Raw genomic sequence first — 24,766 nt, forward strand, 5'->3', positions numbered from 1 at the left:
TGAGCCTGGAAGGCTGATAACCTCTGAGCTTCCCCCACCCCACCTCCCAGCAGCACTGATGGCTTCTTGGGAAACCTGGTAATTGGTTTAGTTCCAAGGCTGAGGCCCTAACTCATACCAACTGGAGCAAGTGTGAATCTTTGAATCCTGGTGTCTGGGGGCTTAAGTGATGCCCTGGGTAAGGGGTTCTCAGTCAGTGATCATTTTCTACTTGTCCCGAAGTAGACTTTAAGAGGACAAACAACTCTGCATTTGCCTAGCCACAGTGGCTAAAGAAACAGGAAGCTGCCTCTTCTCTTGTAAACAACACCAGCCAAGATTAGCAATGGGCACTAAAGTTGTACTCAGGACTAACTTTTAAGTGAGGGGAATAGTTGCTGGGTACATAGAAATTCAAAAACATCCTAATGGGCATTTTCAAACCTCTTTCTGAACTTGGTAGTTCTTGCAGTAAGTCCTGAACTAAATATTTGGAGCCTTGGTTGTTATAAAGAGCAAATGAGACAATAAATTAGCAAGTACCTTAATTTGTGTAATTTAATTTCATAATTAAAAATATATAATTATTTTAAATAATTACACAAATACAAGGTCTTATCACTGGGTCTTATTTGAAGTAAAAGAACTATCATTATGTGATCTTTAGAAAATATGGTCCCTGTCCTCAGAGACCTGGAAGCCATATGCTTACCTGGAGAGGCAGGATGTATGCTGAGCTCATGATGAGAACTTAACTATATTTACTAAGTGATGTATAAGGAAGTAGGAGTAAATATTGTGTCAACTCCCTGACTCTTACCCCTTCCCAGCTCCCTAGCCTACAACATACATATCTGCCTTCCCCGTGAACATGGAGAAAATGCCAGAGTGCGGCAGTGTTTCCAGCCATCTTTCTTTACCCACAGACTTGATCTGGGAAGAAGGGGTCAGGAATGTGGCAAGCCTGAGCTTAAATACATCACCCAGAAATTTAATTCAGTAAGTGTTTATAGGCCATCTCCTAGAGGCCTAATGCTGCATTATGCCCTTTGGGGACCTAAAAGAAGGTCCCGGTCCTTAATCTTACCGGAGTGAAAAACTAAAGTCCCCCAAACAAGGTCCCACGTTATTAAATGCCAATGTTAGTTGTAAGTGTGAAAAAATTCTAAAAAAAGGGAAACACGAATAGTTTAAGCAGACTTTATGTTTCACGGAGGCTAGGCCATGAGCTGGACAGACTGTCAAGACAGAAGGAAACTTGATGAGTCAGGGTATCGGTGTCACAGAGTGAATATAGCAGTTGGAAAACCAGTGGCAAGACTTCCTGCTGAGATCTAGCTTGAGAAGGGAGGGGAAATGTTTTATCATTCCTTTAAAAATATGGATTTCTTTCAGTAGTGTAAAAAGAATCCATGGTTCTTAAGAAGCTAAAGGGTCTAAATGGAGAAACCTCTACACCCTAGGACTTGAGCAGATAACCTGGCATTTAGGCAATTAAAACCCCAGAAGGAGGACATAGCTCAGTGGCAGAATGTATGCTTAGCATGCATGAGGTCCTGGTTCAATCCCCAGTACCTCCAGTAAAAATAAATAGAACTAATCACTTCCCAACCCTGAAAAAAACCAACAAAAAACTCCAAGTCTTTCTGGAATATGAAAGCCCACTGTGCTGGGAAGAAGTACCAACAACCAGTTTATATAGCTTTATAAATTCAGCAGGATAGGCAAGATTATGCAGAGGTAACAACGAACCTCTAAATCTCAGTGTCTTTATACATTAAACTTTTATTTCTTGCTCATGTTACATGTCCAACATAGATAATAGTGGGGTGGGGGAAGCTCTGTTCCATATAATCTTCCAGGGACCCAGGTTGATGGAGGTTCACCATCTTGGAATGTTGCTATCTTATCATATGGCTTCCAGGATTGCTGTAGCAGAGGAAAGAAAACTGGAGTATCACACAAGATGTTTGGTCCATCAGGTCTGTAGATGGCTTATCTCACCTCTGCCAACACCCATTTGACTAAAACCCTACCACAAGTGAAAGGAACGATAGGACATACCATCTTTCTTTGTGCCCTGAAAGAGGAAAAGTGCATTAGGATTTGGTAAACACATAGCATTACATTTGTTATGACCTATGGTGTAAAGAATCTTACTCTATTAATAATAGCTAACACTTATATTTTGCTAGTCCTTATAATAATCCTGTGAGGTAGCTTTTATTATTGTCTCCATTTTAAAGATAAGGAAAGTAAAGCAAAGAGAAATTAAATCACTTATTCCAGGTCCCACCAATAGTAAGTGGCACAACAGAGCTTCCATCTAAAGTAGTTTTTCTCTAGGATTCACACTCTTAGCCATTATTCTGTACTACCTTTGTTATGGACTTAGTTAAAATGGAAGTCAAATCATGACCCCCATGTACCCTGTAACTCTTACACTGGGGTATAGAAAACTTCTAACAATAGTGTTAAACTTGACTTTCACCAGGTCCCCCTTACTAATATCGCCATAGCATCAGTTGTATAAATATATTCACAATGATCTTGGCATCCCATCTGTTCTAAGGGACGTGGATGAGAACTTAATTGTGTAGCAACTGTATGGGTAGATGCTGTTTCCAAATGCAACACGTTCTAGCATAGGCATCAGCAATTGTCAAAAGCATTGTGTCCTCTATTTCTGTCCTTGTGTGAGGCATTCCGGTTCCCCTGTCCTTAACTGCCCTCCAGCACAAGTTCTTCTCATTCTTTGGAGAACAGAAGTTAAGCGAACTATATTTTTCTTCTAAAATCAATGTAATGGAGCAGATTATGTAGAGACAAGTGGTGGGGGAGACATTGGCAGCTGGCCCTGAGTATGGCTGAGTAATGGATGTACCAGGAATCCAAGTTATCTCAAGCCTCAGACTCACTCAGGTTTGCTTACGTAACCCATGTGTCTAAGGTCAAACCAGCCTGGAAGCAATATTAGAGCTATAATTTGAATAACATCCAGATTTTAAACTTGATAAGAGCAACGATTTCATTTATTTTGTTCACTGCCATGTGGTGAACATCTAGAACAGTGCTTGGCATATAATAGGCATTCAATTAAATGTTTGTTGAGTGAATCTGTTGCCTAAATTCTGGTCCTCTTGTGAGACACTGTGGTGTGCTGGGAGAGCATTGGCTTTAGAATCAAAGACTTGGGTTCAAATCGCACAAGCTGTATGACCCTTTGTAAGTTATTTATTCTCCCTAACCTCATCCTTCCTCATTGGTAAATGAGGCTAATATTTCCTGCCTCTTAGATAGTTATGAGAATGACATGTGTTAATTCATGTCCGGTACTTAATACACTGCAGCACATTATGGCTTTTGCCTCTACCAGAAAAATTCCTGGAAACCTAGCTGTTTGTCAACGTTCCCCTCAAACATTTCTGAGTCTTCAGAGATATCCAAGGTTCATTGACTTACTAGTCTTCTTAGCTATAGACTCTCACATTTCTCTTGGATTCCCCACCGACTTCTTCCTCCTCTGCTCTGGTTTTTTTTTTTTTTTTTTTTTTTTTCCTGGTCTGGTCTGATGCTGAGCTCTCCACTGCTGTTTTGCAGTTCCCACCATGTTGGGTGCTCATATCTGAGCTAATGCACTGCCTCCTACTAGAAGCCCATGATGTCAACACTGAGTCAACAGCACTGAGGCCACTGTTGCTGCCACCTCCTGAAGTGTCTACCAAAGGCACCACCACTGCCCATTAAAGTCACCCTAGGGTTCTCTGCTAGGCCAGCTCACTGGGCTGTTGCTTCCTGGGATGAAAATCCATTTGCTGAAGCAGGAAGTGCTCTTAGGCTGTTCCTATTACATTGGTCCCCAAAGGCTCTGAAAATTGAGGAGTATTCCTAACCCACACTCCCTTCTACTTGTCCCCATAGTGTTGTTTGTGTTCCCCCAATATCTCACAGAAATCTTCTGTGACTCTGCTTATGTCAGCTCTCTGCTGCCCCAGCCCCCATCCTAGGATTTAGTCACACCCGTAGGGTGCTGGATGGGGAACGGTCTGAGAGGCGTACACCAGCTGTTACTCAAAACCACTCCTTCCCTCAGAAGTCATCTGTGGCGGCTTGTGTCTACCAGTTTCTTTCTCTCTTAGAAAGAGCCCTTCCTTGGTGGTTCCTGGGTCCCTCATACAGATAGGTTTCTGACAGGCCTCCCCACTGGCTCTCTAGACCAGCCCTGACATGTCTGAGCACCGGCATAAATACGGCTGTCTCCAGCCCAGATTGAAACGGGGAAAATAGACAGTAAAGATTGCAAGCATAACTTTCTTGGGACAGTCAGAGCTGATTAACAGAAAGTTAATACTGAGATTTCAAAATAAAAAGGATTTCTTGAGAAACATTAGACAAACAAAAAGGGGCGCTGATTGAGATGATTTGGTAAAAAGCGAGGTAGAAAGTCCTAACCTTTAACAGATGGGCGAAATTGCACCAAAACCAGTAACAAGGAAGTTATCTGCACAGCTGGCCTGAGTGATCTGCAAAAGCTGATGAATCTGGGAAACTCAGAAGACCTGGAGTAGGCCCCCTTTGGGGCCATTTGATAAAACAAGGGCTATCACAGGGCTAGGGCCCATCCCGGGAGCTTTTCATACACTATCTCTAATCTTCAAACAGCCCCGTGTTACTGGAAGAAGCCACCTGCCCACACCCACTCCCTCCCCTACTCACCAGACCTGGCCCGGACGGAAGGAGCCTTGTCTCTCAGAACGAGCGTGATCTGGGGCCCTCACAATGTACAGGGGTAACTTGAAAGCTTTGACAGAGTCCTTGGCCACGTTAAGGGAAAGCAGCATTTGCAAGTAGCGACTGGAGAGAGATGAACTAGTTGCGTAATAAGAAAAATCTGTTTTTCCTCTTGAGGGTGGGAGCAGAGAAGAAAGAGGGCAGACGAGGGCAGCGGAGGTCTGAGAGCTGTGGAAAATGCCTGAGGAAGGAGAGACGGGAGAGGTGATAGTCACTTTTTGGTATGCTTGGCTGGAGGTAAAACCATCCACGTGCTGCGCAAAGGCCTTAGATGAATGAGTTTCCTTTGAGATTAAGGAAAGGGCTGAGCTCCACAACGAGGTTGACATAGCATGGGTCCAAGGCAGGGTGTGGGGGATGATGAGATATAATCCAGAATTCCCCAAACCCTCGGGAAGCAGGAACTCAGAGAGAGATCATTCCCCTCCCCAGAAAGTTTTCCCAGGGAGCGTGGGACTGTCTATGCCGGTGTGATGGGTGTCTGAGCACATCTTACCTAAAAATTAAGGGCCAGGAAAATCCTCTGACTGACCTCTGCTTACTTATACCTGCAGCCACATGATTTTTTTTTTTTTCTAACTTTTTTTGGGGGGGGCGAGGTCATTAGGTTTGTTTATTTACATATTTATTTATTTTTAAATGGAGGCACTAGGGATTGAACCCAGGACCGTGAGCACGCTAAGTGCACATTGTACCACTGAGCTTTACCTTCCCCCTAAATGAAGTTTCTTAAATTTTATTTTTGACTTTTTTTTTTTAATGGAAGTACTGGGGATTCAACCCAGGACCTCATGTATGATTTTATTTTTTATTTTTATTTTTTAATTTTCAATTGCCTCATATTTATAAACATTTCCAATGTCATTAATATATCTTCAGACATCTTATAAAAAGTTTTTACACAATATGAGTGCACCTTAATTTTCTTAACTGTGTAAAATTGAGCATTCTGACTATTTCTAGTCTTGCTCTTAGTTTGTGCATACATTTTCACTGGGCAGCAGTTTTACCATCCCAAAATGAAGTTAGGTAATCTAGACTAACAGTTTCAAATTTACTACTAATTGAGAGCCTGACCATACAAATGAACAAAGGCCAGACCATATATGAAAACTGAACTCTGACCCACAGCCTCTGCATTAACCAGCCCAGGAAGCCAAACTACAGCCTTTGTACCCATCAGCCCATAATCTCCGCTTCCCTAAATTTTGCCCCTGCTTCCAAGTGAGGACCAACCAGAGAGTCAAATATGCTCTCCAACTCAGATCATCTAAGGCATCACAGAGGGTGCTCCGCCTCCAGCTTTCCCATGCCAACAACCTCTAAACAGAGCCTTGAAGCCTTCCCTATTTTTCACCATGAAGATTTTCCACTCCCCCACCTGTCTTTGAGTCTCTGCCAAAAGCAAGCGATGGTGGCTGAGTCCATCGCCATAGCAACTTGTTCTCGTCTGGGTGGTCTTCCTTTATGCCCACACTCCCATCAAGGTAACCTGGTAGACACTGACCCCAAAGGAATGGCACAGGCAAAAACACTACATCAGAGTTTTTTCTACCATAAGCCATTGGAAAATACCGGCTATTTCTAGAAGGATGTCTAAGCGAAAAACACCCCCATACTTCCCACACACTTATCAGACAGAAGTCCTGGCCCCAGTGTCTTCCTTGGCTATTTGGTGACTGCGGACACACAGCAGCAGTGGCAGGAAGCCACTGAAAATAAATCAGCCACAGAGTTAAAATTGCTCCAGTCCATCACACTGCCACGTCTCCAGGCCGTGGTGCTGTGCCAGTTACCACCACATGAGCCAAAGTCACTCTTCAAAACATGGTCAAACTCCAGCAGGGCCAGCCAGGCGTTAAAACACTGAGACACAGTTATCAAAGCAAAGAATTATGTGCCAGTAAATAGGAGTCTGGGTTCCAGTTAAGCAGTTACCTGGATGACAGCCTGAAGGTTAACCCTTTATGGACAGACTGGCTTATCACTGCTTCCCTGGGACGTGGCCATAGAGATGGTAGATGGGGTGGGAGGGACCAGGCGTGAGATTCAGTCAGACTGAAAATGGGGGGGTTTTCTGTGCTATCATCCCTGGGCAACCACAGCTTTGAGGGCTGTGGGCAACACAGTCAACTCAGATCATCTAAGGCAGGTGTAGGTGTTTCACATACTTTCTTAAGTCTCTTGACCAGTTCCCCAGAACCATCGGGAAGCTGACAGTTGTTTCCTGACAACCTACTGTGTGTGTGTCCAGCACTGAGGTTCTCTTATGGTTGTCCTTGTAGGACACATGACAAAAGCCCCACCTGCATCTTCTCGAGGCTCCTTCTCCAGGGGTGTTATCGGAGCCACCGTGTGTGCTTATATCTTGGGCTCCATGGAAAATTCTGGAAAGCTCCTCTCTAGCCCCATATCCTGAGAAACGGTGTGGCTAACTTTTGAATAGGCTTTTAAAGTCTGTAAAGCACCATTTACAAAACTCACTTGGTTTAATCTCTACAAAACCTTCCAAGTTGGTATTACCATTATGATTATCCCTCTTCTGAGGCTCAGAGAGTTTAACTAACTTGTCCCTGATCACACAGCTAGGAAGGTAGAAGGTGGATAGCAGGGCTCTTCTGACTGCAAACTCCACACTGGGCACTTTGGTGATGGGGGGCTGGGACTGGAGGTGGTGGGTGATGGCAGGGTATCCAGTTCTCACCAGTGCCTGAGGAGTTTGCCCTAAGCTTCCAGATAATGTGAGGCAGCCATGGGGGTGGGGTTTACACAGCTCACAGGGAGGCCCCTGGCTGGAAATAGCCTCTGGGTTCTCTTCAAGCCCCAGAAAGGGAGTGCCTAAGTGAAACAATACTTCTGGTATTTTAATGGGGAAAAAAAAAAAAAAAAAAAGCAGGAAATATAAGGAGTAGCTGGGCCAGCCCCTAACATGTACTTTAACTGTAATGAACTGGTCATTTCCTGGATGTAAAAGGAAGGTTTCAGAAAAAAGTGACGGAGAAGGCTCCCTCTCCCAGCCACCAGCCTAGCCAGCTGCAGAGAGGGAAACAAATGAGCTTCTATAGATGGAATCCTTTGTTTGAATAGAGGTTCATTGTGGCTTCTCTTTGCTTGTAACCTGGGTTGGGGGAGCTAACACTTTAATGGTTCCCTTGGGCAGTGATTAGGAGCCTCTGGTAGGAAGACCACTGTTGGGACCCCATAAGGGGATCACTTACAAGAAAGGTCAGGAATCCAGAGAAATTAAGGGCTCAAATCAGAGTTGTGAAGGGTAAGGGGCCTGTGAAGCATGGGGAGAAGGGACATTTTCCAGCAAAGAATTTCTCCTCCTTGTCCTCTCTCCATGCCACATTTAGGTAACAAGACCAAGTGATGATAAATACCCCCTGCTAACCCTCAACCAGCCAAGTTAGGAATGCCCAGCAGGACAGGCAGCCTGTGCACAGAGCCCACAGGTACCACCCTTTTTCTCTGCCCCTCCTGACCCCAGTACCATTACCTTCCAACATAGTGAGTGAGTGCCTCCAGGAGACTGGGAAGACAGAGACCCTCCCCAGTCCCCGCCACCCCCCACCACCCGTCCTCTGTCTCCCCCACTGCTACTGCACAACTTCCGCCCACCAGCTCCTTATGCCTCAAAGAGCCTCTTCCACACAAAGGTGAAGCAGGGAGACACCTGCATTTAGATTGATTCTGTACATTGTCTCCTTTTGACTAAGTTGCCCAGGACACGCTCTCTTCAGGACACTAAACTCCCTCCTGGCTTGGGAACAAGCAAGAACAAGGAGCTGGAAGTGGACAAAGCCATTCTTCTGCCTTTCTTCTTTTCTGGTTTTGTCTTCTGCTAGCACCCTGTCCATTGTGCCCCATGAATGGCAGCATCCTGCTGGTCAGTGACTCTTGCTGTGAAACCAGCATCAGGGCAATGGGTGGTGTTGGGGCAGCAGTGATCGGTGACACAGGTGAGGAAGGGAATCTCAGTGGCATCCTCACAGGGCAGGGTCATGTGCTTCAGAGATTGCACAGGGATAGCAGAATGTGGGATACACCAGCTGGGACTGAGTTTTGGCCTGAAGACTTTTGAAATATTTGTGAAGAGAACAGGAGCCACATATGGCTAATCAATAGTCAACCCAGATTTTAAAAAGTCCATAAGGGAGCCTTGGGTTTTGCAAGAGGCAAGACTTGGATACAACTTTAGGGCAGATGGTTACTTAGTTCTGGGAAAACCAATGTAATGGCCCATTTAATTATGCAAATGTAGGGATACAGTAGCTGGAAGGGGAAAGTGCTCTGAGTGGCACAGTGACTGAGTGTGTCTGTGTTGGAGTCTGATATAGGTCTCTGCTGCGCTTTCTTAGGAAGAACTGGATTTGCTGAGGAAGAATTTGGCCTAGGCCAGGCTGACGCCCCGCTGAAGCTTGCTTATGTTTTTGTACAGCTCATTGTAGATGAAGGACCTGCTCTTGCAAAGGCTTTATGGGTACCCAGGGTGCAAGCAACACAGAATCAGAGAGATTCTCTGAGGGGCCCAGCCCTACAGGCTGCTCTGGTACCTCCAGGAGAGACCCCCTTGGCCAGGACATTGACGTCCCCATGATGGGCATCATTAACAATGAGGCCCTTTGGAAGGACCTCCCTAGTATCAAACATTCACTAGGCTGGGCGCTGGAGTTCTTACCCTGAGTCTGTGTTCCCCTAAGAGGTGAGTAGAATACAGAGACTCTGTGTACTTGAATGAAAAATTTTTCTTCAAATTTTTACTAATTTCTAAATGAAATGTGGCATTTCCTTCAATAATGATGTAGGCAATAGCCTGAAATAGTATCAGCAGAACTTACGGCTTTGTCACCAATAAAAATCATAGATATTTTCATATCAATTTGCCATTGTTGCTGTTATCTTAAAATCTTTTTTATGCCCATCACTGCTTCAAAATTACAGTAACTATTAGATCTGCCACTAGAACCTGGCAGGATTAAACTAACCTTCTAGTTGGAATCATGTAATAGGATCATTTGTAAGTGGCTTGCACTGGATCAGACTGAATCCTTGGCTTAGGCCATCCTGAAGGGCATCAGCTATTGAACTGTTTGGGCAAATATATAAGTACCTGTACAATAGTTCTAGCCAGTGCACCTCTCTTGAACACAACTCATTTTACAAGTGACAGCTAATATCTAGCATTTACTGTGCTCATTAACAAGCCCTCTGGTGTTATTATACATAAAGATAGTTGAAGTTGTTGTGGTATCCCTCTCCCGTTAGAGTCTCTTTTGCTTAGAGTTCTGCTTAGAGTCTTTCAGATGCTATTCTTCTCTGAAGAGTCATCTCTCTTAGGGGACTCCAAATGTTAATTAACTGCTCCTACAGTGTAGTTGACACATGTATCATATGAACTATGCTGAAATATTTTAAAGTAAATGACAGCAATATAACACAAATCAAGGCTGACGCAGAAGTTTGGTAGGAATGGTAGGTTATCTGGCACTCAGTGAATACATCAGACTTCTCCTTGAATTTGCAGCTGAAACCATTTCAGAGACAGCACCAGGTATATGGGCCTACATCCTATGAATCCCTTGGTGGTGAGTGGACTGCCTCCGGGGCAGGCTTGGCAAATTCTATAATGCCAGGTCATTAGAAAAAGAGTTTCCTAAAAGCAGGAGACCACTGCTGCATCCCCTGGCCTTTTCTTTGGAAAGAAGTACATTGTATCATGGAAAACAGATAAATACTGAATGGCTGCCTTACACTGCTCTGAGCTCTGTATTTCGTGTCCTAGTCCCAAAGGTGCTAGAGCTAGCTAAAAATAGCCAAGATATTGAACCCAAGAGCAAGAGGGTGCTTATCTTTACCACCTTTGGTATCAGTTTCAAATGTAAAGAAGTTTAATGCCCTTTAGCAGCTAGAGCTACAGGATTGTTTTCTCCCCTTTAAAATTGAACTACATTTTGGCCAGAAAGAAAGTAATTTAAAGCCTTAGTATCATTAATGCAGGAAGGGACTACAAAGAGCGTTTAGTCCAAGTTCTCCATTTTAACAGATAAACAAACAAAGGCCGAGAGAGATAGCTTAATAGCTACAGAGCAGACATACTGACCAATCTGAGAGGATCTTCCTTTAACACAAAGTCCTTACTGAGATGAGACAGGGGAGATGATGAAATTGAATCTTCAGAGTAAGCATATATATAGTCTATATACTAGCAATAACCACTCTGAAAAAGCAATGGGAAAAATAACTCACTTATAGTGGCAGCAAAAATGATAAAATTTTCTAGGTAGATTTCTTCTTCACTGCATCCACAAAAATAAATTCTAGGTGGATTAAAGATCTAAGTGTAGAAAAAACCCAAGATGATAAACGTGCTAGAAGAAAAGATAGAATATTTTTACGATATTTAGGTAGGAATGAATGAGTTTCCTAAATAAGACACAGAATCCAAAATCATAAATGAAAAGATCTACAGATATGACTTAATAAAAATTAAAAACCACTGTAAGTCAAGGCAACTGAAAAACAACAGATTAAGAGGAAATGTTTGCAACATATGTAACAAGCAAAGGGTACTATCCACATTATATAAAGCACTTCAGCAAATAAATACTAAAAATAGGTCAACAGAAAAACAAAGGACAAACACTGGCCAATCACTTAAGAAATACAAATTGTCATTGAGCATATGAACAGATGGTTTTAGGGAAGTAGATTTTAATTGTGGTTTTCAGACCACACTCAGTTTCAGAACCATCTAGACAAGAGCATTAAATCATAGGCAAGGGATGGTCTTCAGGAAAATGGGCTATCAGAAAACTGGAAGGGTGAGGCAGAGCTATTGTTCATGGAGAACTGGCCTTGTCATTTGTTTCAAGAACCAGGAGAGTTCAAGTTTGATAAACCTTCCCGTAGACAGAAATATGGCTTGTGTGTATAAAGGTGACAAAAACTCTGAGTATAGTAATGTTAAGGTAATATCAGACATGATTTTTTCCACATTCAGCTTGACTCTCCTTGTAGGCATAGTGTGCCCCAACTCAAGGCCTGGGGACCAGGGAAAATAGCACTGAGACATCCACCTTTGCCCCATGTGGCCACCCTACTGCTGATAAGATTTTGTATCATTAGCCAATGAATTCCAGACCGTAATTTTTTTTCTGCATTAGATGTGCGTGCTTTGTGTGTATTCCCTTCCTATCAACTGGAGAATACCTGAAATGCTGCAATGTTTATCCTAAATAATCTAAGAGATGCAGATTAAAATATGATACATCTATTTTTGTCCAGCTGAACAGAACAAATTAAAATAGCTATAATATCCAGCATTGTCAAGAGGTGGGGTAAACTCCAACAGACTCTTGGAAAGGATGTTATTAATAAAGCCATGTAGGGGGCCAGTTTGGCAATATCTCTTAAATACCAAATGTATAATTCCCTTTGACTTAGCAATTAATAGTTCAGGAATATGTGTATTGCTTAAGACACAGTGATAAAGATTTTATTGAAGTATTATTTTTATTAAAAATCAGAAACAATAAATGACATTCATAAGAAAATGATTAGACTAGAGCACATCCATGCTGTCTTAGTTTATGTTCTTCCAGAAGCAGATCTTGTGACTAGGATTTAAGTGGAAGGTGTTTGGGAGGTGTAGGTAGGGAACTGGGGAAGTCAGGCAGGGAAGGGCAGATGGCCAATAAACGGTATGTTATTAAGCCAGTGCGTAACTAGAGTTTAATCTTCCAGGGAAACTCTAAAGGTGGTGCAAAGCATATGCCTCAGAATTATCTGAGCCAAGGGACCAGGGAGCTGGGATATTTATACTGCTACAGCTTTTGGTCATTGTTAAAGCTGTCTCCCAGAGGGTCATTAATTCTCAAGTACTTCCACTAAACCATCCATGGGCAAATTGGTTTCAGTGGCTGGAGGGAGCTATCCAGTAAAGATGGAGGTACTGGCCATCGGCAGTCAGGCTGTAAGGTGTGGAAATGATAAGGGTTTCTGAAGGGATATGAGGAGAGCACTGATAGTGTCTGCTACACTTGCTAACAAATGTGAAGAGGCCATTAAAAAGAATGAGGCAAGCCAAGGAGTAAATAAATATATCATATGCTCCCAATTTTGTAATAAAAATACACATCACATAGTCCATAGTGGTTACCTATAAAGAGAGCACAGTGGAGGAAAGGATGGATTTTAATTTTTTATTTCATACCATTCTGTTATTTGATTTACAACAAGCCTATACAGTACTTTGAAAAGAAACAGGGGGGAAATGAGGAAATGCATTCATGAGGAAACAAGGAAAAGGTGAAGAAAGTGAAAAAGAGTATACAGCTAGGACCAAACAGTACATTCATTAATTTGTCACCCAGCACATTTTTATCAAATGCCTTCTACGTAGCAGGCTGCACATCAGGTTAGATACTGGCTAACGTGGCCAGTAAAGACTTTGCCAACCGAGGTACTGAACTCGCTGATCTGAGGATCACCTCTCGTGAGTTCTTGGCATTGGTGGAAAGTTAGTTTTTTTTTTTCTTCTTGAAACATCCATCCCCCTCCCAGAGCTTCTGAAGCTAAATATTTATGCTTTTGAGAGTTTCTAAGTTGGTCCTTTTAAAAAACACAGAGCTTTGGAATGCATGTGAGAATGCTTTAAAAAGTTAAAAACACTAATGCATAGTGGTTTTATTCATATGTATCCTGAACAGAAGTGAAGTATTTATTGACTCTTTCACCCACCTGAGAATTTTAACTGTTTTTTTCCAAGTATATGGCTCGTTCTAAGTGGTTGTGCTATTGGGGTTAACAAAGTCTTCTGGGAGAAAAAAAAAAAGACTGTATATCCTTTCCCTGAAATCATACATACTGAATCTATGAAAAAGAAGAATGTACATGGAGAACCCCTTTTAGCTCCCAAACATTGACCTCCACAACTTTTGTTACGTCTTGTCTAAAACCTTAAGAACCATAGAAGAGGTGGCATCAATGTGACTTTGGGTGAATTGCTTCAACCTCTGCTTTCCAGCTTCCTCAATCAAAAGGCAGAATAATAGTAGACCCCCACCAGGATGGCAGAGGACTAGAGGAGGAAAGTGGAGAGCACAGTGCAGAGCACAGAGCAAGTGCTCAATTTATGTTAGTGTCTGTCCTTTCCTGCGGGCAAGACCTGTGTCCCCCACCACACACACACCCCCTAACCTTAGTGAAAAACTATATGAAAGTAGCTGATGAATGAATATTCTTCCATTTCCTGATGAGATCTCTGTGGCAGTCAGACTCTAACCTGCAATGGTTTCCAGTCTCCTTGTGTTCACACCTTTGTGTAATTCCCTGTGCTTGAACCACAGTAGAGCCTGTAACTTGCAGAGTTCATGGGGCATCAGTCCCTTGATTAGGCTGTACTATATTACAAAGTGGAGGGATTTGTAATGTAATTAAGATCCAAAACCAGTTGATTTTTGAGTTAATACAAAGGGAGATTATCCTGGGTGGGCCTGATTCAACCTGGTGGAAGCCCTTTAAAGAGGGCCTGGACCCTTCCCTGAGGTCAAGAAACTCTCTCCATTGCTGGCTGTGAAGTAAGCTGCTGTGTAGTGAGGGCTACTAGAAAGGATCACACAGCAAAGAACTTCAGGCGGCCTCTAAAAGCTGAGAGTAGTCAGCCAGAAAACAGAGGGTCCCATCCTATAGCTGCAAAGACATAAATTATGCCAACACCTTGAGGGAGCTTGGAAGTGGACCTTGCCCCAGTCAAGTGTCTGATGAGACTGCAACCCCACCAACACCCAGATTTCAGCTTGGTGAGACCCTGAAGCAGAGAACCCAGAGAAGCCAGCCCTGGACTCCTGACCTACAGAGACCATGAAATAACAACTACATGTTGTTTTAAGCTGCTGGCTTTGGGGTAACTTGTTATACAGCAGTAGACCACTAGTAAAATTTCCCTCTAGCTCTTTTGCTTTATACTAAGATGTAATAAAGAAGATGGTGAGCATAATGAAGGAATAGCAGGAGAAACACAAAACATTTATTGAACACTTGCTATATGCTGGGCACATTAGTCATGGTCCTGAAAGGAGATGAATGGGACACCTGAGTGGTAAAATAGGGAGAATCTAACAAAGGGACTATACACAGAAGTGTGCATAGGGTTAGTGTACCCAGTAAGGGATGCTGAGGCCATGAGCATCTCTAGGTGTGAAGGGGTAAGGGAGAAAGCAGACTTCATGCAACTGTTAGAGAGCTTTGCTACAAGAGAGGGCTGCCTGGCAGGGGCTGGGGATGGAGGTAGAGGCATGCGGCCTCTGTTGAAATGGTGGCCCACCCTTGTGAAAGCTAGGGTAGTAAATACCCTGGGCTCTTATTCTTCTGATAGTATCTTCTTTCACTGAATCCAACCTGGAGCCAGAGGGCAAAGGACATTGGGTGAAACAGTCTTCGAGGTCAGTCTCTAGGGCACAGAGCAGGGATGAGGAGTTGGGGGGTGGAGAATGGAACTGGAAGGGTAAACGGAAAATAGTAAACCCTCATGGATTAGCTCATTGTTTTTTGATATGTAGAGATGTGATGTAACTTGCTCTTGGTAAGAGAACTGGTAGGTGGTAGAACCAGGGTTGGAACCTAGGCATATCTAGCCCCAGAGCCTGGACTCTTGACCACTCCATGTATAGTCCTCAGGACCGTCTGTGCCTGCTGCCTTTCTATTCTGGGCTTTCCCTTGGAGCCAGGAAGTCCCTTCCACTCCCAGCAGCAGTGCAGGCCTGGGTACCTCTTTCTTCACTGTGGCCACTTGCATTTCATCAAAGTCAGATACTGGTATCTTGCTTGTGGGTGACCAGATTAAGCCCTTCACCATCAACGTGTGTGACCAGATGAGGGAAGAAACAAACCTTTTCTCATGAGCTTTCCAGCCTGGTTGTTCAGGACCAATAAGAACAGAAAACTCTCCAATGTTTTAAGAACCATGGATCAAAGCTTTTGATATTTCCTGCCAGTCATCCTCAGATTACTTCAAAGTGTTTGTTCACACCTGGCAGGAGGGCAGGGGAGGGAGCTTAAAAGCCAGCCTTGGAGATCTGCAGCCTTCACTTTAATCGGCAAAGCTTCCTCCTCTGAAGAGGTGATGAATTTAGCTATTTCAGGAGTGAGGACATGGATGTGACCCTGGCCCCGCTCTGAGTAACTAACTGCCTCGAGTTCCCAACAACATCAAGAAGAACAGAAAGTTAAGAAGAACCTCTGAACGTAGTTCATAAGACCTGCCAAATGCTTGATTAACCTCTTTATAGAAGGTGTCCTGGTAGGACAGCAAGGATGTGGGATTTGGGGGGATGGAGGACTTGGTTCTGTTCCCAGCTCCGTCATACATTAGCTCAGGTGACCTTGGGCGAGTCATTCATTCAGTAAACTTTGACTGAGGGCTTTGTCCTTGAGAGTTACAAAGATGAAAGACAGTTTCTGCCCTCAGGGAGTGCACAGAAAATTGAGTAGAAAATGATATATAAACAAATAATGATATCCCACTGTGATAAATGCTAAGATAGAGGTCCCATGAAGGGTGCCTGGAGTTGGGGAACGTAGCTCAGCCTGGAGGGGCTGATCTCCTAAATGATCTGAGTTCTGCTGTGACATACAGAGGTTTTATGTATTGGTGACGGGAGCTAATAAGTATATGGGAGCGTACCTTGCCTCCCACACGAAGCCCCTTTGGTGACTTGCACCTGTCTCTGTGAGAAAAGAAAGCCCAGCATGGTCCACTGTCCCTCACTCAGGACACTCAAGAGGAAAAGCACTTGCCTCTCCCTGCTCCTGCCTCCGTTTCCACACACTCTGTGTGCTTGCTTGTCTATTCATATGTTCCCCGTATTCTCTTCTGTATAGATGTGCTCAGTGGGGAGAGATGAGATTTACTGGATTAGGAGAAGCGGAGCTGCCTGACAAAGGGGGTCAAAACTCAGCTGGGGCGATACCAAGGACAAGGAGGATGGGAGGGAACCAGAAAAGCTGGAGGCAGACTGGATCAGCTCCTGGGAGAATCCCAGGAGCCTGGCCTGTGCCTTGATGGTTCTAGAAGTTTAGGATTGTTTGACTCTTAACGAGGATAAAGAAAAGCCAGCAGAACTCTTTTTTTGGCAGCCAGATTCGTTTAGCAAAAGTCCTGCCTTCTAAGAGGGTAAAATGATATTAGGAAGTACACATAGACTTCTTGAGTATTTCAGGAGATACACAACTGCTTGCAAAGGCACATGCTTTTCTTCAAAGGCAAATTGAAAACTCTGCATTTCTCATTCATTAATGCCCCCATCATTCATTCATTTAGTGCTGGGCATTGAGATGAATGCAAAATTGTACAAGACTCGGCTCCTGCCTTCAATTTTATTCTAATAAACATTCATTGAGAACTCATGAAGTGGCAGGCGCTGGGCTCCATCCTGAAATAAAAAACAGAGCAGTTTCTTGCCTCAAGGAGCTTATGGTCTAGCTGATTTGCTATTAAAATGTTTTCCCACTTGGAATATTCTAAACACTGACTTAAACAGATATTACATATTTTTCTCTCCTGTAATTCTGTCAGTTCTCTGGCCCTTGCTGGGAGAATAAATCCTCTGGATTTATTCTAGAAGCTTGCCAGTTCACCTCTGAGCTCACAGTTATTTGTGACTGAGAGAGAAAAAAATGGCCTGTTTCCTATCTCTCCCCTGCAGGTTTAACAATGCACCTGGCCGGACCAGGAACATCAACTTTGTTCACCAAATGAGGTGTTACACACACTGAGTCATTTTTCTGGCTTTTGAAAAAGCTCAGTTCAACCCTCCAATTTCCTACCTTTCTTTCCCACCTGCCTCGTGTAATTATTAGCCTATTTAATAAAGGCTTTTGATGAGGAGGAGGGGGAGGAAGATGGGGACTGTTCGGGTTTGCACATCCAGGAGGAATGCAGCAGCTTCTGCCAGAGTCATCGTGTTCTGGCTGTTGCCTGGGCATCGTGCTGAGTGATAAGGCCAGCGGCCTCTCCCGCATCAGGGCCCAGGCGTGGCCGACCTGGGGCCACTCTGTCTCCAAGGGCCCTGCCGAGGAGTCAAGTTTGGATCCTGTCTCCTAGCCTCCTTGATGTTCCTGCTCCTAACTTGCTTTTCATTGAAGCACATGCTTAGTTGGAGCGTCTGCTAACAGCAGATGAGTTCAAGTACACACTGGGTTCCGTTGGCGGGCAGAGGGCAGATTAGACTGGGTGAAGGTAAGGAAAAACTGCAGGCCAGATTGTGAAGATGCAGAAGAGTCCGAAGGCCTCGTTGAAGGGGCACATTCTAGTAGGAGGGCACTTCTGAGTAAAAGAAGTGACGAGGGGAAGAGAGAGAACAACACACTGAGGGGTTACAGAGCTTGGGGAAAAGAGCTTTGGAGGAATAGAGATGTTGGTTCAGATTCCAGCTCCACCGTTACTAGCTGTGTGATCTTAGACAAGTCACTTAGCCTCAGGGTTCAGTTTCCTCATCTATAAAATGGAGCGAATAATACCTATCCTGTCTAGTCATTGTGAGAACTAGTAATAAAATATGTCAAGTTACAGATAGGCCATAGGCCCTCAGTAAGTGGTAACTGGAATTACTTACTGAGTACTTTCCAAGTATTAGGTACTAGGTTCCTTATATACTAGGTGTGGGAGATAGGTGTAAAAAGTGTGCTGTGACGAGTCAGATTGACCAATGAATGGTCCCAGGAGCTTTTCCTTAGGTTGTCTGGCAATAACCCCTTTCTCCAACAGGGGCGCTGGCTGTACCAACCTCAACTTCCTGTGGGACCAGGAGACCTTGAGCTGGGCATTTCAAGCACTTCCCTAAGCAGTGGGCCTCTAAGCTCGTGGTACTTATTGTTTGAACCCCCACAGATTTATCCCCCCTGAAACAGCTGCTCTTAAGCTGACCTTCTGAACAACAAGGGATTCCTCCTCAGGAGCGCTGCTCTATGGCACATCCAGCTGCACCCCAACCTGACCCTGCCTCTCTGCAGGATCCAGGGGGAGGAGCAGACCTGTGTACCTGCCCCTTTTATGAGTTTCACCCGCACCCGTGATGCTGCTAGTGCCAAGTCCTTTGCCAGAACAGAAAGGCAGCTTCTCTTAGAAAACAACAACCCTAATCCTCTATGATAAATACTATGATAGAATTATTTCACATAATCCTACTAGGGTGCGAGGTGAGGCATCTAATTGCCTTTTAGAAAATATGCCACTTGAGCTAACTTTGAAGGAAGAGTTGGCTGAGCAGAAGTGGGAGGGACATTCCATTCGAAGGGAATAGCAAAGCATGGAGGTGAGAGAGGAACTCTAAGGAGTTCTGTTTGTTCACAGTTACGTGAGTAGCGATGTGACAAATGATGCTGTCATGAGCGATGAGACACGTCTTTGAGGGTTGTGCTGGGAAACTGGAATTTGTTTTTGAGCTAAGGAGAGTCACCAGAATACTTAAGGCAGGTGTGCATTTTGGAAAGGTCATTTTGGGAGCTATGTGAGACATGATTTTGGAGGAGCAAGACTAGAGGCTGTTGCAACAACCCAAGGAAGGGGAGGTGATTCTACAAACTAGGTGGTGGGAAGCAATGGGAATAGAGGAAAGAAGATTTGAGAAAGAGAATTATGGATATAACATCTTAGGACTAAAAGAGAATTTAGTAATCTTTAAATTTTCTTTCTTTCACAGCTGAGGAGATTAAGGACCAAAGAGACTAAACTTCTTGCAAATTGAATCTCCTTGTACTCCAAATCTCCTTTTTCTAAGGAATTTCCCAGATGGCTAGGAAGACCTGTTGTGGTTTTCAGGTATGGCATTGTTGGTCTTAGGAAGTGTACTGGGGGGATAGCGGGGGGGACTTCTGATAAAGATGACACTAGAACAAGGAAGCGAGTGGACTGTGGGAGTCTTTCCTTCCCCTGATGGTCTCTCAAAGCTTCCTTCATTTTAGAGGGATGTGGCTTTTATTTGAAGAACTGCAGCGTCTAGTGTGTTGGTTTGTTTGTAGAAGAATTGACAGTGTTATTGCCTGGCAAATGAAACACATCCAATTTATTCATCCTTGTGAATGCATGGGAGTGACCCTACCATATACACTAAGAGGCAGAAATTAGATCTGATGTGGTGAGTGTGGGATATATATCAGTAGAATCTGATTGGTCCCCTGGTGTGCTTTCACAACCAACACTTCAGCATCGTTTGAGAGAGTGTCACTTGAGATGTGTGTCTGAAATAATCCTGTGAAATAGGTATTATTGGGCACATTTAACAGAGAGGGAGACAGAGGCCCAGAGAGCCTAAGATCATGCCCACCAGTAAGTAGCAGAGCTGAGGTTCAGACTCACAAGTGCCCGATTCAAATTCCCTGTTCTTCCCATTACACCTGATTACCTCCCCGGGAGTCAGCACAGGACTTGCCATCATTTTCTATTTTAGCCCTAACGTGTGCCCGCCTGTGGTTGTATGATTAGTCAGTCAGCGAGAGGGTATGTACAATCTTAGACTTTTGATCCTCTGACTCAGGCATGGACTGGGCCACCGTGGATGAGTTAGAGTTGTTCTCAGGAACAGAAGACGTCCTTCTTCAACACGCAGCTCTCATGCTAGCCCTCCACAGCATGGGGTGTGTAGGGCCACAGGGACAAAACTACTGCAGTGGGGTCCTCGCCTTCCTATCAGAATCCTCCCTCCTAAGGCCTGTTTCCCGAATACAGCACAGTCTACACCTTTAACAACAACCACCTCTCTTCCCTTAGGTGAGGGTGGGAAAAGAAATGCTAGCACCATTAGCTTTTTTCTTAAACATACCTTATTATAATGTGTTTTATGGACAGACTATTATATAATATAAATATTATTAATGTATATATAAATAACATAAAATACTGTTTATTATAAGTGAAGTAAGCCAGAAAGAGAAAGAAAAATCCAATGTGATATCACTTATATGTGGAATCTAAAGAAAAAGACAAAAGAACTTATTTACAAAACAGAAACAGACTCACAAACATTGAAAAAAAACTTGTGGTTACGGGGTGGGGGAAGGGGGGTGGGATGGGATAAACTGGGAGTTCGACATTTGCAGATACTAACTACTATATATAAAACATATAAACAACAAGTTTCTTCTGTCTAGCACAGGAAACTATATTCAGTATCTCATAACTTATGATGAAAAAGAATATGAAAACAAATATATGTATGTTCATGTGACTGAAGCATTATACTGTATACCAGAAATTGACACAACAGTGCAACTGACTATACTTTAATAAAAAATATATATATAAATAAAATTGTGCATAGGTGTATATGAACATTTGCATGTATGTACATATACATGTATCTGTATATTTGTGTATGTGAGTATAGATATACAAGTAAAGCTATTTACACATGCATATATGCAACCATAGCCATATCTTTTTTGCATGAATGGGCTCACATTGTGCAAACTATCCTGCAATTTGCTTGTTTTCAATTATCAAGTAAACTGAACTTCTTTGTAGGATCATACTGATGGGTTTCTCCAACCCATCGGTTCTGGAGGACTTCACTACCTGCACTGTTTCCTGATGGCTCATGATAGTTGCTCATCTTGATAAGCCTTGTGTGCAACTGCAGAAAATAATATCATGTTGAGGGGGAGGGTATAGCTCAGTGATAGAGTATGTGCTTAGCATGCACGAGGTCCTGGGTTCAATCCCCAGTACCGTCAGCAAAAACAAACAAACAAACAAACAAAATTACCTCCCCCATCAAAAAAAAAAAAAACCCCAAAACAAAGCAAAACAAAAATAATTAAACAAAAACAAAAATAATAGGGAAAAACCCAAAGTTTAAAAAAATAATATCATGTAACTGAGAGCATCTTTACAAATGTGGGGTGCTGTATAAAAGTTAGTTATCAAAATACCATATGTAGTATAAAGACTACATTTATACAGGAGTGGATTGGATGCTTCTCATAATGTTCTTGTGCCATAGCCGGGGTGGGAAATGTTTGCACTGTGAATGGTGGGAGGAGCAAACACTGAGGTCAATAAAGTGATTGGTCCTGCCTGCTGTCAAGTGCCCACCTCAGAAGGAACCCTTAAAGTCCCCCTGTGCCTTGGTTCTGGCCACCTCTGGCTGCCTGTGTCCCCCAAACCATCTAGGTGAGTGATCTGAGAAGGTTTCCTAATCACATCTATTTCACCAAACAAGACTATAGCCACAATAGTAGCAGGGATAACTCCCAACTTCCCCTGTGAGCCCAGAATCTGAGCCAAGCCCTACTGCCACATGAGGAGGGTTGACTTGGTGGAGATGATGGGGTTGGTAGGGTAAGGGGTAGAATCTAGCATCTTTTTAGCTCTTTAAAACATCCCTCAAAAAACTCTAAATCCCTTTTCAGTTCAATTTAACATTTCACTTCTCTATTGCCAACTGACAGTTTGAGAAAAAACAAATTTGTGGTTGCCCGGTTGGGGTTTTCTTTTTTTAATCTAATGACAAGTCTGGCTTAGAGCTATTCTGCCATTCTTCACCTCCCAATACTGTGTATCTATTGATAAACAGGCATATATATTATCTGCTTTTGTTTACTTCTTCCCAAATGGAAGTCCATTAATTTCCCAATATATTTTATAGAATGACTTGCCTGCTACCAACATTTGGGAAGATATATTAATCCTTAGTCTGAAATGCTTAAGTTAGGAAATAATGGGAAATAGAAGGACCGAGATGACTCATTTATCTCAGATGTTCATCCTAAACTACTTCAGAAATGCCAGCAATGAATTAAAACCAGAATTCCAGAGGAGTGACCTAAATCACACTTCAACAGAGAGATACTCTTTAGTTCCTTAGCAAAAAATTTCACTTTATGTCTAGAAAGGAAGAGGTTGGTGATGGCTTGAGTCAAGTAGCGTGAACCTAGCTCCAACTGGTCTGGGGATAACGAATCAATATTGTCTCTGTATGGGCAGCAATCTTGTTAGAAAATGACAAATGGAAGCCACAGTCAAGTATAAGATACTGACATCCTGGGATCTGTTAGTGCTGAGGAGTGCTGGCTTAGAAAACGAGCAGGATCTTTTCTTGCTCACTGAATCATCAGCCAAATCTGATCCTTTGCTTGTTCGGTGGTGCTCCTCTGGTTTTAATTTTTCCCCAGGCACAAATGCAATGGCCCTGAAGACATCCTTTCGGACCGAGTTTTCTGTAAGGTGATCTGAAGGCTGGGGAGCCCAGCATGCAACGGATGATAAAGACTAGGGTTGTGGCTGAGTCAAAAATTAGGGAACAGGTAAGACTTTAAAAGGTCAAGAAACAGAAAACGTCTTTGTTGAAAGGTTAATAAAAACTTCATATTTAACTAGCAATTACAGGGAAGGAACTAATCTTACAACATAATGGATGTTGATAATATTAATTACCCTCTTGGATGCCACCATGAAGTGGCTTTCAATTTTATTCATTTATTGTCCAAGTTGTAAATTTGGTCTAGGAATGAACAGGTAGTAAAAGACTTGAGAGGCTTAATAAGGGAGGTTATTTACCTTTTGTATAAATGAAGAGTGAGTAAAGGTTAAGAGAGAGAGAAAGGGTGAGAGAGAGAGGGAGGCAGGCAAACCCTAACCCTGAATTGGTTACTTAGGTGACGCTGTGTGTGTAGAAGCATCAGGTTGGTGAAGGTGGTCTTAGAGCCAGGACTGACCCTCTCTCAGCCTTGCGCACGCAGCACCTCCATTTTACCAGTCCACCTGGCAGTGGGCAGGCTCCATAGAGACAAAAAAAGATACAGGGCGCTCAGTATAAACTCATGGTTTCTCTATTTTATATATAGTAGTCAGTATCTGCAAATCTCAAACTCCTGATTTATCCCTTCCAACCCACTTTTCCCCCTGATAAACGTAAGTTTGTTTTCTATGTCTGTGAGTAAACTCTCCTTTTTCAATATTTATTTTTCAAAAAATTTTTACAAGTCACCAAAATCTTACTCCTCCTCATGGACACACTGCTGATTCCAGGGATGAAATCAATTTATGTTGATTGTGCTGCTTTTGAGGGAGTCATACTAGATGTCTTGCTGAGGTTTAAGAAACTTAATAGTCTTAACTAGTAGGTGTTAATTTTACCAGATAGCTTCAACTGTGTATATACGTATGTATCTTTGATTTCCTAAAACAGACCATAGTATTTAATCTCAGGATCCCATACTGTGTGATGCAGAAAAATTAATCTAGTCACTTCCAAGGACATTAATTCACACTTACAGTCTTTCCTTTGCTCTCCGTCTAGATGGAATCTCAGTGGGAAGGGCATGAGAGCAGGGGACCCCTATAGCACCATATGTGCTGTGTTGGTACCTCCTAAGATGAGTGGCTGCCCCATCTTGTCCTTGGTCAGGGGATCCGTCCCCACTGGCTTCCAGACTGATCCTGGAAGGTGGCTGCTTGCTCATCTGTTTGTTCACCTCATTCTGTTATCCACAGTTGCTCCTCCATGGTGTGACTCCTTTGGGCTGCTGGCTGTCACTCTCAGTTAACTTCTAAGCCCTTCTCAGAGCGTAAGGAGGGTCCTGCTCCTCTCCCACACCTCTTTGGGGCCACAGGAAACAAGGCTGTCATTGAGTTCTCTTCCCCTGTCACCTGTACAACCATCTGTTCTCTGTTGACTTCGTATCACTGTGGCATAAGCACATCTGTGGGGTTAGCCGCCCTCCGTGGATAGGAAGTAGACACACGCCTCCTCTATTCTCAGTTTCCTCACAGTGGCTCATCTGGTGTTTTCCCCCCAGTCACAGTTCCCTGTCTTCTGAGGGGATTCACCCTGGGAAGATGACAGGGGGCTGGGGACCACACAGCCCTACCATCAATGTAACCCTGCTAGAGTGCCTGAGGGCTAGCTATCTTAGATGGTTCTCTAGGATTAGTCTTACTCGTCTACTGGTGAGGCTCAAATAGTTCCTGAATGCTCAGAAAGTCTTTTCTCCCAAG

At 43.4% G+C, this 24,766-nt stretch overlaps 1 long non-coding RNA gene across 2 annotated transcripts in view; it reads left to right on the plus strand.

Moving 5' to 3' along the window:
* Positions 1–24,766, plus strand: part of LOC116664307 — a 117,521-nt gene that overhangs the window by 65,787 nt on the left and 26,968 nt on the right. Inside the window, exons 1-3 of one of the 2 annotated variants that reach the window (XR_004320758.1) lie at positions 19,257–19,341; positions 19,473–19,591; positions 22,942–23,071. This is a non-coding gene — a long non-coding RNA (uncharacterized LOC116664307). Of the gene's footprint in view, positions 1–19,256; positions 19,342–19,472; positions 19,592–22,941; positions 23,072–24,766 lie in introns of those variants that run through there. The other variant, XR_004320757.1, reaches the window with a different exon arrangement.

Source organism: Camelus ferus, chromosome 6 (genome assembly GCF_009834535.1).
Source record: "Camelus ferus isolate YT-003-E chromosome 6, BCGSAC_Cfer_1.0, whole genome shotgun sequence".
Taxonomy (NCBI): Eukaryota; Metazoa; Chordata; class Mammalia; order Artiodactyla; family Camelidae; genus Camelus; species Camelus ferus.